The following is a 16,276-nucleotide window of genomic DNA, read 5'->3' on the forward strand; positions in this document are numbered from 1 at the left end:
CTGTCATACATCAGAAATGTTTTACCACTAACATACAGCCAACTCACAATAATAACCGATTATGAATATGGATTGATGAAAGCTATAAAAACTATATTTCCTGAAAGCGATCAACAAGGGTATTATTTTCATTTTTGCCAGATATCTATAAAATATAGTTCAAACACTTATTAGTTTTTTTTCATGAAAATTAAAGAACGCAATTGTTAACATTTTATTTTTAGGCAATAATACGTTTTATTAGAAATAAAAAAACTAGTATTTACCACTTGATTACTAAAAATCCAATTGCTGCCAGAGTGTTGAGAATGGTAATTTTTGAATATTAAAACTATAAAATAATACTTTTCATAATTTAACAAATAAATTAAGTTAGATTCATTACTTACAGGTATTGGCTTTACCATATTTGCCTGCAGTAAAAACTGATGATATCCCATCAATGGAGGATGGATTTCAAACAATTGTTGATTATGTGAACCAATTTCCCAATTTAATGATGTGTCTTGAGGAATTTTTATTCGATTATATTTGGAGATATTGGTTTGAAACGATGGGACCTACGGCAATAACAGTTTTTAAAAAAGATATCCGAACAAATAACTTCGTTGAAAGTTACCATGCTTCATTGTTAAGACTCATCAAACCTCATCCCAAAGTGTGGGAATTAGACGAGCAAAAGTGTTCCCACCAGTGTTGCCAGACGTACGGTTTGGACCGTACTAATATGGTAAATTTGGTCGTTGTACGGTGTACGGTAATACATTGAAAGCCGTACAGAAATGTACGGTACTTACAGCTGCAGCTTGTTACCTGAATTTTTTTTTTTATGAATTGTGATAAGAATATAATATGGTAAACTGATATTGTGAATTTATATTGATAAAATAAATAATAGTAAATAATAATAATTCTTAAAATTTAAAATATTTCTAGTTAATATTAAACTTTGTCATGGGTTTTTCGATAATTCGACATTTTGACGCTGTCAAACCTGGTTAACCGCTGGTTAACCTGCCGCTGATAACAGTTTCACCGTCAATCGTTATTTCATTTTCATCGACTCAATTTGCCTACAGCAGCTGTCTTATTGAAGTAAAAAGCTCTAAGTTTGAAATTATAGAAGCTATGTCTGACATCGAGGATACTCCACAGGTTTGTTAATTTTTAATAAAGGTCGAATCGATTAGTTGAAGTACATTGAATAAATAATAATAATTTCATATAAAAAAATAATATTAATTAAAATAATATTTATCTGATGATCAGTGTCCTTCCACTCCACAAAAAAAGAGGGCAATGGGAAATGAACTCGGTAACGATGAGAAACCTAAGCACAGAAGGCAAAAATACCGTTGTGAGTGGGAGAGTGATAAGTTGTTCAAAGGTTGGCTTAAACCCGAGAAAAATAATTCTTTCAAAGCCAAATGCATCAAATGTCAGGTTAGTTTTATATCAGAATTAAGTTATATAAAGAAACATGCTACAAGTAAAGCTCACGAAAACGCGGCAAATGCCACAAAAGGTTCACAAAATATTTTTTCCACATTTATATCAAATGCGACAGACCCAATTGCTGATAAAGTAAAAACTGTAGAAATAAAACTGTGTGGTTTATTAGCAGAGCATAATTGTGCGTTTTACTTGTCGGCCATTTAATTCCTTTATTAAAGGAAATATTTTCAGACTCAGCCATATGTCGAAAAATGAAACTAAAACGTACAAAAGCGACTAATATTATAAAAAATGTAATATTCCCTGCAGAAAAACAAATATTATGTGATAAATTAAATATTTCTAAATTTTCAATAATGGTAGATGAGTCTACAGACATAGCATGCCAATCAACTATGTGTGTTGTAGTACGATTTTATGATTATGAAAGTAAAATAGTTGTCTCACGTTTCTGGGAATTATTACAAGTATTTAATACAAATAGTTTGGATACTGTAGACAAAGGTGTGACTGCTGAAAATCTTTTTAATATTTGCATTGAATCGTTCAAAAAATATAATATAAATCTAGATAATTTGCTTGGTTTTGGATCGGACGGCTGTTCTACTATGATGGGTAGTCAAAACTCTATGTCAAGTAGAATGCAGTTATATTTTCCTAGAATTTTTATTATAAAGTGCATCTGTCATTCAATTCATCTATGCTGCAATGAAGCTTGTAAGAGCCTACCCAGAAGGTGTGAAGACTTGGCCCGTAATATTTACAACTTTTTTAGTCATAGCTCCAAGTGCTAAAGTCAGTTTGTGCAATTTCAACAATTTTTAAACTTAAATGTTCACAAAATACTGCATCCATCCCAAACAAGATGGCTATCACTTTCATCTGTTGTGCAAAGAATTGTTGAATAATGGGATGCATTACAATTATATTTCACTGATAGATGGCTCTCTGAAAAATTAATTTCAGCAGAAAATATTTACTTACAATTAAACGATCCTTTTACTAAGGCTTATTTTTACTTTTTAGAGTGGGTTCTTCCAAAATTCACTTCTTTGAATCAATTTTTCCAAACAGAAAATGTTGTATTGACAACATTAAATGAAAAAATGGAACTCGTTTTTAAAGAAATATCACTATGCTATATGAAAAGAGATTATGTTATGAAAACTGATTTAAGAAAAATAAATCCTAGTGATGAAAATCATTTTTTAAAAGCATCAACTGTATATCTAGGTGTAAAAGTTTTAAATCATATTAAAACAGATTCAATTACAAAAAGACCAGATTTACTGAATGAATTTTATATTAGATGTATTGACTTTTTAAAAGTAAGTTGCGTACAAATTAAAAAAAAGGTATGACTTTTCAAACCCTATTTTACCATTATTAAATGTTTTAAAACCGTCAGTTGCTTTATCAATTAGTAAGAGAGACCCTTCAATATATAATCTTATGCAACATCTTCCTAGAATGTTAAATACAGAAGATAATATTATTATACAAAAAATTGATAAATTAAGTGAAAATATAATAAATGAAAAGGAACCTGATAGATTTTGGACTTGCATAAAAGACTTGGAATGTGACAAATTTAAAGATCTTGCAGTATTTTCCATATCGGTCTTATGCCTTCCACATTCAAATGCATCATGTGAAAGAATATTTAGCAAAATAAATTCAGTAAAAACAAAATCCAGAAACAAATTAATAACTAGCACGGTATCAGCAACAGTAATTTCAAGCGAATCCATAAAAAAAGATAATGGAAATTGCATTAGTTTCAAACCTATTAAAGATATGCTTGCAAGAATGACATCATCTAATCTATACCCAATTGCAACAGACTTGACTCAAAATACGAGTTGCAAGATTTTGTTATTGAAGACTAATTTATATCATAATTCATGTACCTAGTCAGTACAAATTAAAAAAAGGTATATATTTTATATTATATAATTATTATTATATATTTTATTGTGTATATGAACTATTCAAAGATATTTACATTTTGTATTGTATACCTAGTCGGTTAACGTTTGTTTAATTTTATATGTTTTGTTGTGTTTAATTTGAACTATTTAAAGATATTTACATTTTGTTTTAAAATAAAAAAATAAAAAGCTCCTCAGTACTCAGTTGTTGATTTTTATAATCAATAATAATTATCCCCGATTTGTGAGGATCGAGCGAAGCGAGGTCCGAGTAATGAATATAATTTATATGTACGGTAAATTTATTAGAAATACGGTAATACTAGTAACACTGTACGGTTTAATCATTATCAAATTCTGGCAACGCTCGTTCCCACGGCGCGTGTAGTGTACCGAACCAGCGTACTTGGCTCGAAGCTCGCCGAGTCACGCGCCGTGGGAACCCACCTTAAGAGTAAATTTGTGCCTATATTTAGGTGTTCAAAAAAAGGTTGTCAAACTTTTCGTTCAGTTCGCCAAGGAAATGCCTTTATTCACTTTACGGACCTTGCATAATAACATGTAATTTAATACACAACGAGATTATGGAAATAGTGTTCACGTTTGTCATCGAAATACCTCTCATTCAGGTGGCAGATCTTAATGGCAGATCCAATAAAACGATCACCGATTGGTATAACTTGTGTCCTGAAGTGTGCACTGCTGTATTTAAAAAAAAAAAACAAAAATGCTTGGCACTTCTGAACCCGCTTCACCAGTTGTCGAAAATATAACCATGGTCGCATGTTAGGTGGAGATAAACTACCAGCAAATACGGATGAGGGGTACAGGTCCAAAACAACCATAACCATGGTGTCAGGGTTGATGGACCGTGGGTTTTCGGTCCCAAGCAAGAAAATGACAGTAAGTATTTTTACATAGAACGAAGTGACAAGGACACTCTTTTACCTATTATTAAGAGGGAATGTAAAGGAGGCTCCGTCATTCACTCAAATGAGTGGCCCTCATACCGATGTTTAACATCAGAAGGGTTCATTCATGAAACTGTCAATCATCAAGAAAATTATGTTGACCCCTTAACAGGTGCGCACATACAGGGTGTTAAAAGATCATGGTTGGATGCAAAAATCCATACTGAAGAAAAAGAGAGGTTATGCTTCAGTCACATTTGGATCAGTATAGATGGAAAATATGGAGGAAAAGTTAACCAAATTTTCATTGCATTTTTAAATGATACGCGGGCGACAAACATAATTAACGACGACTAAATTGTCTAAAATGAAACTTATTTTATGTGGATGATTTTTATATTTTTAATTTTATACTTCCAAAAACAAGCTAGTAGATCGCACGCTACCCTAGCACCATAAAATTTACATTAAATCTAGATAAATTACGAATATTAAATAAAAATTAAAAAATAACTAAATTATATCTTTTAACGCGTTTTACGTGGCCAGCGTCGACACGTAGTCGACAAATTAGTTATTAACTTAAATGTCTCATATCGATTTCTGGGATTGTTTGATCGTATTAATTTTTGCTTCTGGCTATTTATGATTACATTACGAATTTATATATTTTATATATTATGAATGGTATGTTTGGTTTTGTTTTTGGTCTAAAAATACATTTGTTATTTCAATTTTTCCCGGAATGTAAAGACGGTACTAATTTTATTATTATTAGTTCAATAATAGCATTTATATACTGAATATTATCGTCTATAATAAATTGAATTTAATTAAAATATTATTTAATAGTTATAAGCAAATCTATTTATAGTTTCTACAATGATATTATTCATGTATCTATGGACCAACTCGTTGACAATATAAAATTAAACACTACTAATTAAAATGATATTATAAATTAAGTAATATAAATTATTATTATTTATAAAGTATAAAAAAATATATGCGTAGGTTCTTAAATGATATACAGTGTGTAACATAAATATCTGACAAATAACATATATTACAATAGCTAATTTTAACATATCTAACCAATATGTACCTATACGGAGTTGTCGATGTATAAATTATAAAAATACTATCCACAATTCACAAAAACCATTATAACATAGTACTCTTACTTTTCGTGTGTATCAAATAATATCTGTACAATAAAATAAAATAAAAATTTAATTTCTTTTTGTTCTGAGAATAGATATTCTTTGTGCGAATACTAATTATTCTGTAAGTATTTTTTTTAACAATAATTTATAAAATGTTAAAAATGATTTTTTCATTCTAAATACATTTGTAAGTATAATTATTTATTATTAGTAAATAATGAAAGTTGATGCTGGACCTTCGGGTACCTCAACTTCTCAAAAAAAAAATATGAATAAAATGTCACCAATAAAAAAAACAACGTCTAAGTGATAATAAAGTATCGAAATTATTTGATGATCCTTTGTCTTCTGATGATGATTTTAACTTTTCTTCGGATATCGATTTAGGCGAAGGTGATTCTGCCGACGACGAAGCTGTAAATGATTCAATACTTAGACAGGTTAATCCCCCAAATGAATCTGAGAATGAAATGGTTGTTCAAACGTACGACATTGAATCGGATTCTGTTGATTCTTCACCTACAACTAGTCAAACTATTAGGAAGGCTCCCGCTTCTAAAACTAGTCGAAAAAATTATACATGATTAGAAGACAAAACTAGTATAAGTTAAATACCTTTTAACGAAAATTGCGGACTTAAAGTTCAACCTACAGGTGATCAACCGATCGATTTTTTCAATTTATTAGTGACTAATAATTTTTTTATGGCGTGGGCGATTACTTTTCAGACGGTATATAAAAAATAAGCGACATAAATATGGTGTCAAACTACATATGCTTACTGAACCAATAGGGTTGGTTCAAAAAATATTAATATATACTGGTCAAGGCACTAATGTAAATTCTGATATGACTCACACGGAGTGTGTGGTTGAACAATTGATGGAGGATCATTTTTATAAGGGACATTCCTTATTTATGGACAATTATTATAATAGCGTCAATTTCGTTAGTTAACTTTTAGAAAAAAAAACTTATTGTACTGGAACGCTTAGAAGCAATAGAATAAATAATCCTAAAAGTGTAATTGAAAAAAAAATTAAAGTTGGAGAGTTTATTTGTAAATACACGAGTTATGGAGTATCCTCCTGACGCCTAATGTCCATTTCAATGGACATTTTGTGTTACTCCCTAAAGCGCCTGACCTGTTTATAACATAAAAAAAATAATACGAGTATTAGGTGTATAAAAATATATTATAAAGCTAATTATTTTTGTGATGACATTCAAAACATGGCTCAATACAAAGGTCCTGGATTATCCTCACATTTTGGACAAAAATAAATCGTTTCAGCTCGTATGCCGCCTTTTGAAGCACAGTACTTGCATCGTTTTTGTAACAATCTATTTTTTTCGTTTTTTACTACTTTATTTGGAAAGTGGCTATCTGCAGACAACTACATTTGAGGCGCAATTGTTGTATTCGATTTTATCGATAGAAGACTATTGATAACACTTAAACGAAAATCATAATAAAGGATTTTTTTAACATTTTTATTATAAAGAAGGTATGCATTTAGCATACATATTTGCAAAAAATGTATGGCAATTTTTTTATACCATCTTAGCGTTTTTCTTTCACACGGATAGTACGCCATCATTTGATCCTGACGATCTATTCCTGACATATAACGATTATATTGTACGACTGTCTCTGGCTTCATTTTTATAGTACCACGTCTATTGGTTGCCTCGACTGTTTCACCTTTGAATTCAGAACTAATTATGAGAACTTCCCGACGATCCTTCCACTTTACAATGCATACATTTATTTAAATATGATGTATTTTCGATTAGGGAAGGTTAATACATTGTGTTGAAGTTGAACGTATGCATATTTATAAAAATAATAATAAAGCAGAGCGCCGGTGGCCGGTGTCGACACGTAGTCGACCGGGCGGAAATTCGTTGCGGCAACGTGGTAATGACACGGCATATAGGCCGCATCATTGAAGAACGTGTTAAATAAATTAGCGATTTTACATCCCCTTTTTACCTTCTAAGCGACATGCTACATTTTGGGAACTGCCCCCCCCCCCATTTCACATGTCAAGGTGTCGAAGATTAACTAGTTAAGTCTAGTTAGCCAAGGGGGATGGGTGGGAGGCCGGTAATTAATTACTAGCCGGCTTTCTCCAGAGTCTTGACGCCACCACGCGCAAAAATGCCACGTGGCTACCTCGGAATCGAACCCAGGACTGTGCGCGCCGGAACCTTGGTTCAAACACATTCGGCCACAGGTGACCCACAAAATAATTAATTAAAAAAGATATTTATCAACTGGTTTGTAATTCAACTTGACGCGGTCCCGCCTAACAGCCGTTTGAATCCAAACGGCATTTACGCGGAAATCCGCCGATTACTTCTCTTACCAACCACCAGGTAACAACGGACGACACCGATGCGCGATAACCGCAGGCGGACGGATCGAACCGGTGACACCGCACACCGGACCCAAGACCGCGAGTCTTGTGATCCGCGTCTTAGCACCTACACACACCTATTCGCCTCTCTTATATATATTTTTCAGTTCTCACATTTTTTGACTCCCTCACCAATCGTTTTTTTTTGTTCTGTTTTTTTTTTTTTGTGAAATTGTGTAGTGTTTTATTGTAAACCGCCGTCCGGTTGTCGAACGTTCGGCGATAATAAAACACCACTTCATTTCCCACAAACTTTGCGTTCAGTTATTTATTTTTTTTGTTCTTCACTCATCACACCTCAGCCATCCCGTCCTCATCCATTAACCGACGTCGTTGCACGAACAGGCACCCCGTCAAACTTTCATGTTGGGAAAAATATAATAACGGAAATGGTTTTTGAGAAACTTGTACAATTATTTGAACAATTTTGCAGCTTATAGAATTGCCACTACTCAAAATAAAGCAATGGATTGAAATAGCATATATATTTTATTTAAAGACGAATTTTCCAAACAGTCTGTGAGTTATCGACGGTAAGCACATCAGGTAAATAAATTCTTGAAATTCAGGATCATAAAATTTTAATTTTAAAAATATTTTTGAATTATTTTTATGGATGCTAATCTAAATTTATTGTAATTGATGTCGGAGCTTATGGAATATAATCTGATCCAAACACATTCAAAGAATGTTCATTGGGCAATACACTTTATTTTAGTCGAATTAATATACCAGAACCTTCATATTTACTTAATACCCAAAATGTTGTATTTGTAACCAACAAGGCATTTGCACTCAATAAAAATATACTAAGGACATACCCAGAACGAGTCCTTACTAACAAATGTCGAATTTTTAACTACAGGCTCTCTAGAGCTAGACGAACTGTAGAATGCGCATTTGAAGTATTATCAAACAAATGTAGTGTCGCATACTACTCTTTTGTTAGTAGAACCAGATTGTTTTAACGAAGTTATTTAAACATGAGGTACATTACATAGTTTTGTGCGTCCAAAAGATTGTATCAACTTTGATGATATAGCAACGAATCAGTTAGTCGACGACTTGGAGGTTGGGAACAACACCATGTACACAGGAATTACAGGTCAGAGAATATTTTATAAGTAACCCTTCGTTATTAGTTAAGGTACCTAATTAGTAAATAGAACATTTTACATATATTTTATGTAATTTTTTATTTATATATTTCTTTTTAATAATATTAGGTATTGACCAGTGATATTTCGTATATATATATATATATATAGAAGGTATAGAAAAGCTAAATTACACCTTTGATATTGCACCTTGTACTTCTGCATCTCTGAAATCTTATTCACCTTCAGTTCAAGTAAATACCTAGTTTGAAAACAAAATGCTTAAAGCTTTGTATTTGTGTATACCTATTCCCTACTTGTGTATTTTTTTTAGTTATTAAAAAGCAATGTCGAGTATGACATAGTAGAAACACAAAGTTCTAAGTCAACTTCTTTAACATCTGATAAATTTAATGTAAACCGTCAAGCAGTTAAGGTATTTATTAATAATTTTATTATAAATACATAGGTTTAGAGACTTACTCTAATAAAAAAAGAGATATAGATTAGGTAACAAATTAAAGTATATATTTTTATTTAGAAAAAGTACAAAGCAAACTATCAGGCATCAAGTGTTCTTGCTGACTGATACAAAGTGGTATCCAACAATTATCACACGAACTTGCTGCTAAAAATAAGAAATTGAAAGTTCTTCAACAAAGTGCCAGGTGGCAAGAAAAAAGAATTGTGTCTATATCTATTCTCGTTGATAAGCTGAAAAATCAAAATTTAATAAATGATGATGCTTCTGAGATCTTATGTATTAGATAATTTTGGTAAGGATAAACAACTAATAAGTAATTGGAGAAAAAAAAAATTTGGACAGAAAGTACATTAAATGCATAGTCCAGAGGTTCGACAATTCGCTCTCTCATTACACTTCTTTTTAGCTAAGCCTTATAATTATGTAAGAAATCAGTTCAGTACTGTAGTACACACCCTAAAACTGTAAGTGGTACTCACTTAATCCCGATCCAGGGTTTACCAAAGAAGTATTAAAATCATTATCCTTAAAAGTGAAACATTCATTAAATCATACCTATTTTTCCCTTATGATGGATGAAATGGCTATTCGGCAAAATATTAAATATGACACTTCCGAAGGAAAATATTATGGCCGTGTTGATCTGAGAAATAGATTAGATGGCGACAGCATGAAATGCCTAAAGAAGCATTTGTATTTTTAGTTGTTGCAATAAATGAATATTGGAGAAACTACCTATTGCTTACTTTTTAACAGCTAGATTAAACACTTCACAAAAATCAGAGCTTATAACTCTATAACTCATGCATTATCCCTACTACACGAAAACGGAATAAAGAAAGTGAGTTTGACGTTTTATGGTTGCTTTACTAATGCAACTGCAACTAAGCTTTTAGGATGGAATTTAAATTTAGACAACTTAGTAACTACATTTATGTACAGTAATAAGGATATTAATATGCCCATAATAATTATATAATATGCTGCACATATGCTTAAGTTAGTTAGGAGAATGCTATTGGAGAAAAAAAATAATGTTTAGATTTTGAAAATAAAATGGTTGATTTTGATTATATAGAGAAGCTATTTATTTTACAAAAAAAGGTTGTCATTTAGGAACTAAAATAAGAAAACAACATATTTTTATTAGATTATACCTACATTATTATTATTTGCATAAGACATACATTCGACGTGAGAAAAATATAGATAAAATTGGTAAAATTAAACAAATAAAATAAAATAAATATGGTAATTATTAACAGTCGACGTAATTGACGCAGTGCCGTTATTATGTATAGTTGAATTGCTCTTTTTCTTTCTTTTTCTGCAGGTACTGCTAAAACCATGTTTTTTGTCATTGCTAAGATTATAAATGGTAGAGCGTTTATTATAAAGTAAAATATGTCAACCACGGATAACTGACCAAGTCAACAGGATGTCACTACACTACTTGATACTTGATTGGTAAGAGCAGCCGTCTAACGCCGGGGTTAGGGATATGACGGCAGACATTCAAGAAAAGACAACATAACCAAGACTCCTAAGTCGGACACGCCATTAAACATGGTGTATTTGCTCCAATCCAACCACATGCAACTACTTTCAGCACAACGGCCACGAATAGCAATCAAAATGGTGATTGATTCTCTAAAGTAGAAGAAGGCCAGGAAGTTGGCATGCTAACAGCACCGGCTAGCTAAGTAAACTAGACCAACCTCGGCTTAGAAGGCTGCCAGCCAATCACAGTCCCAACCAAACCCACCGGTAACGATGGAGGTGGACTTACCGGCGACTAAGGGAAAAAAGCCTAAGGAACCAGTATTGGTCACCAATCATGCTCCATAACCTAACCTATGAAAACATTCTACGAGGACGACTGCCTAGCCTCACTAGAACTATCGATGGAGAAGCTGCCGGTAGTAGAATACGACAGGCCAGTTTAGGTTAACCGAACCTAATGGGCCGGTACCCCAAACCAACCATAAAATAGTACAGATAACGCAAGTAATACTACAAGCCGACTGTAGTACAAACGTACTCCATGTTGAATAATAATAGAACCCGTTTTGTTACTGACCATGAGCATGCTCGTATGAATGCTGTCCAACAAATCTTCCCAAATAGTAATTTGGTATGCTGTTAGTTCTATTATACTTAAGTGTAAAATATGGAAAAATAAAAACGAATAACTATATTCAATGTAATTATAACAATTAATATATTTGTCTGGGCGTAATTTCTAAACAATTTCATACTTTCATTTTTTTTCTTTAACACTTTGACTGCTGACGTCGACAACCTGTTTATTACTTTCTGACCTCTCCCAATAATACTAGCATACAACAAGCTATTTGTGCTTAAGCCTCCGCACAGATAAGAGGTTGAAATTGTTTAATTCGCGGTGGTTTGAAATTCCAGCTATTTTTAAATTATTTATGGTCGTTTTTCGTAATAAAGGTAAGATAACCATATTTCTTGTAATAAATATTATTATACTTACTATTATATCATTAAACTATTATTATTTTTACATTATTATTCCATTATTATAAATTACTTAAAATCGGCTCCACGTGGAGCCACACTGATCATTTTCTTCACATAATATTATGTTTATAATTGTATGTCGTTTTTCATAAGCAGTGTCGAACTCTTATCGTTACTATTTATTATTATTTCTTAACCTACATCTTATTAAAAATATTTATTTGATGAATTTTATAAGCTTCAAAATGTGGGAAACCTTGGTGACAATTTTTTAATTAATAACAATACAAATGAGTTGAAAAAAAATGATGATTATCTATATTTTTATTTAGATAAATGTATTGTTATATTTGTCTGTATCTAGATAAAATCTTGAGGTTATTATTATTTTTATCAAGATAATATTTTGATGAAATAATCTTATTTTATTTAGATAATTTTTTAGTTATCTATTCCCAAACACTGTATGAATGTTATTTATTTATATTTAATTTTATTGAACTCGTTTTCATTAATATTATCAAAGATGAACACTGTTATAATTTAAGATTGTGCTTTAAAATTTAAAAACTACACGATCGATTTTGACGAAAATTTCAGAGATTTCTCGGAGATCATAGAAAATTTAAAGTTTGTACCACCTGCAAAAAAGGCGTTAATCAACATTTATATTTTTGTTGGTGACATTTCAAAGTTTCTTATTTAGTAATTTATTTAATATCTCAATACATTATTTATGTAATTAATAACATAATCAATTATCATATATGCCCAGAGTTGCAATGCAACACCTCTTAATAACCGAATAACCCTTGACTTTCCCATATTCTATGCTTAATCATATGATTTACAAATGTACGTGTATTACAATTAATTTAAGAATTGCCTACAAAATAATTTGATTACAACAAAAAGACATTTAAGGTATTACTATTATAGTGCAGGGGTTCGCCAAACTTTTTAAACAAATGTACTACATTTGAAATTTGAAATCCCTGGTGATTGACATCCAGGTTAATGAGCGAAAAAAAATAGAAGAACTAGCACAATACTAATAATTTCTACTAAAATATTATAATGAAAATGAAAACATGAGTATAGATGAATCTTCAACCAGCAATTTATAACGATCTCAGCTACATCAAAGATAGTTATTTTGAAAGTATGTACCTATTGCAAAATACGCTGTTAAATATAAAATAAACACTCAATATATTTTTTTTCTTACACTCTTATGAAAATTTTTACTTTAGATAAGTAGTAACTGTTTCTTAATACAAAATATCATATTATGCAGGGATTATAGATGAAATAAATGAAAAAAATTGTGGTTTTTTTCCCAAACTGAAAATACAGAGGGCCAAATCCACTATTGAGAAAATGCGAAACCTTTCACAACTCAGTTCCCTAATGACAAATACCGTAGGTTAAACAATTGTCAAATGAAAAGAAATATCATAAATGAAAAATTAGACTGTGTGCGGTTGATGTACAGTAATTTTCATAATAAATGTTATGATATTGTTGTTATTTAATAAATAGAAAACATTGTATTTCATTTTTATCTGGTTGTTTCTAGAATTAATAATGTTGTAAATCGTTTATATAAAATCACCTATATTAGACACAAACACTTCTATTAAATATAAGGTCATAAACCTAAAATAATTTAACAAATAGGTAATTAATTTTATCAAATAAGTAAGCATATAATAATGGAAAATATTCAATATTTATAGACAAATTTCTAGGAAAAGCAATTTTATAATTTATATTGTTGGAAGTTGTTTATTTTAATAAATAAATACTTTTTTAATTCATTTTTGAACATTTCTAATAATTAGGGTTTTGGGTGAAGGAGAGGTCAACTGGGTATATAGGTACATTCTTCATTTTTAATAATCTTCTCCACAAGCATCAAACATGGATGTCAATAAAGACGTTTTAGAAATGTTATTAACCTAACCTAACCCCAAAAGAACAAAATTCAAGTGTAACATTTGCAAAAGATCTTTTTTTTTTATCTAAGTAACTTAAATACTACAATGGCACAGCACCACCATTCACACCAATCAAGATTTATTGAAATGCCTAAGTTGTTGTCCTAATACTGATAAAATGTCATAGAACAAATTAACCTCAATTTGGAATCTTTTAATGCATATCTTAACTATTAACTGTAATATAAATATTTTATGATGATGATATTGGCTATCTCCTCAAAAGATATTCGGTCTATCAATAAACATGGTTTACCGTAATACAAATTACAATATAGCAGGGGTGGCCACAACGAGACTCGCGAGCCGCATGCGGCTCTTAAATCAATTTTGTGCGGCTCTCGAACCAAACTTAGATAAAAATTAAATGTAAATAAATATTCCTTCATTTGATTTAAAATGAAAAATGTATCTTTATTTTATAAACTTTGCTTTACAATGTGGCTCACCTCGGATTAACTTTATAAATTTGCGACTCCCAAAGTTAAGGTTAGTGGCCACCCATGCAATATAGTATGCAGTTTACCCACTTTTGATATTAAAAAAAAAACTGGTGCATTTTATGAAAAAAAAAAAATACATAAATAATTAATTTTCAGTGAAAATCGAATAAAATATGTATGCATTTTAAGAATAAAAAGTTTATTAATTATAAATTATTTTTATGCTTATAGTAAACTCTCATCTCAACACGATTCGCTTATGATTGGAAACGCAGACCGGATAGATTATCATTAATAATAACTTGCATTAACTTTTAATTATGATTAATAATCATTACTTAATTCAAAATAACTTACTTTTTTCATCAGCACATTGATTTTTTCTTCAAATTTCGACGTTGACAAATTAGAACCTGATGGAACAGCTATATCGATTAAACCACATGTCAACGATTCTGCTAGTCCATAATCTTTACATTCAGCAACTAATTTAGTTCGACACTCGGAAGGAGAAAACTTCTCGTGTTTCGAAAGCATACTGTAATTAGATTTTACCGATCGCACTGATGTTCTGAACGACGGCCTATCTTGCTTTAGCATTCTTGACATCGGTCTAGTCTAGTAAATCTCGTCGCAGGACATCGTCTGAGCTCTAGTAATACGTCGGTTGAATTCAGTTGACTGGACGTCAACGATCCTTGGACAAGGGTCTACTTATCAGCTTTTATGGGACTATGGAGACAATCTAGAATCGGGTCTAGTTAGTATTAATATATGATACTATATACTATACTTATTATTATATGATTTGTTCGTCCGAAGCGTTGGAACGAACAGAGAGACTAGAGTTGGGTGTCAGATTGGGCAACACACCTACTTAACCGGTTCCTGGTCTGTATTGAAATAATGAAGACACCGGACGGGATATTATAGTTGACATTGCTGAGCTCACGGTTGTTTCTAAAAATATTATTAAATTAATTATTCATAAAATGGATAATTTTAGCATTTTAAATTTTAGGCATAGAATTTAGAAATATTTGTATTTTTTATTTGTATAATTAAACATTTCTTTATTATAGGTAAAAATAAGATAAAATATAATTTAGAAGTATTCTATTTAATTACTTATTATCGATGATAGGAATTGGGAAGTAGATATTTAAATAAAATGTATAAAATGAAATAAAATACCTGCGTGAAAATTGTTTTTATGGTAGAACACAAAACATTAATAAACCGCATACTATTCGACTATCCCGACTAATATTTATAGCATTATAGCACGGTTTAAGATTACAGATTAGCTATCGCCGGCCCGCTACACGGTCTGATTGTGTTACGGTTCCGTAGTTCAATTTTCACCACACGCGTAACGTACCTACTAGTAGTAAGTACGGCTATATTTTACTTATAATAGTGTATCCTATGTAAAAACTATCATTCGGCGGAAAGAACATGTTCTTCTGCCCTTTGGCCTATTGCTTAAAATGCCTGAGAAAGAAGTAAATTAAATTAACGTGTTTTCTACATTAAATAATAATATAACACAATACAAGGGTATTGAGTTTACTACAAGGAGCTGCCGGTTGTAGGTTAACTCTTTCCGGCACGGTGGGACAAATAGCATACCACCTATAATCTATTTTTTTTCTATTTTTCAGTCGTCTGTTGGTTTAATTTAAGACATTTAATATGTTTTCTATTATATATAGCTAATGTATATAAATTCTTAGAATGTTAACATTATTAAATATAATTTAATTAATTTTCTCAAATTATTATTTTTAAATATTTATTCTTAAATTTTGTTATTTAGTTTTCTCCTTATTGAATCGGTCGATTTGCTTGATTATTATTTCATTGAATTCCAAAT

General features: G+C 30.9%; 1 long non-coding RNA gene and 1 pseudogene across 1 annotated transcript; both read left to right on the plus strand.

The window, feature by feature from the left end:
• Positions 1 to 25: 25 nt before the first annotated feature.
• Positions 26 to 801, plus strand: LOC114128618 (uncharacterized). The gene is made up of 3 exons (XR_007606204.1): positions 26 to 119; positions 225 to 311; positions 392 to 801. It is a non-coding gene; the product is annotated as an uncharacterized LOC114128618 (long non-coding RNA).
• A 153-nt stretch (positions 802 to 954) lies between these two features.
• On the plus strand, positions 955 to 2,663 carry LOC114128614 (uncharacterized; annotated as a pseudogene).
• Positions 2,664 to 16,276: the final 13,613 nt, after the last annotated feature.

Source organism: Aphis gossypii, chromosome X, assembly GCF_020184175.1.
Source record: "Aphis gossypii isolate Hap1 chromosome X, ASM2018417v2, whole genome shotgun sequence".
NCBI lineage: Eukaryota > Metazoa > Arthropoda > Insecta > Hemiptera > Aphididae > Aphis > Aphis gossypii.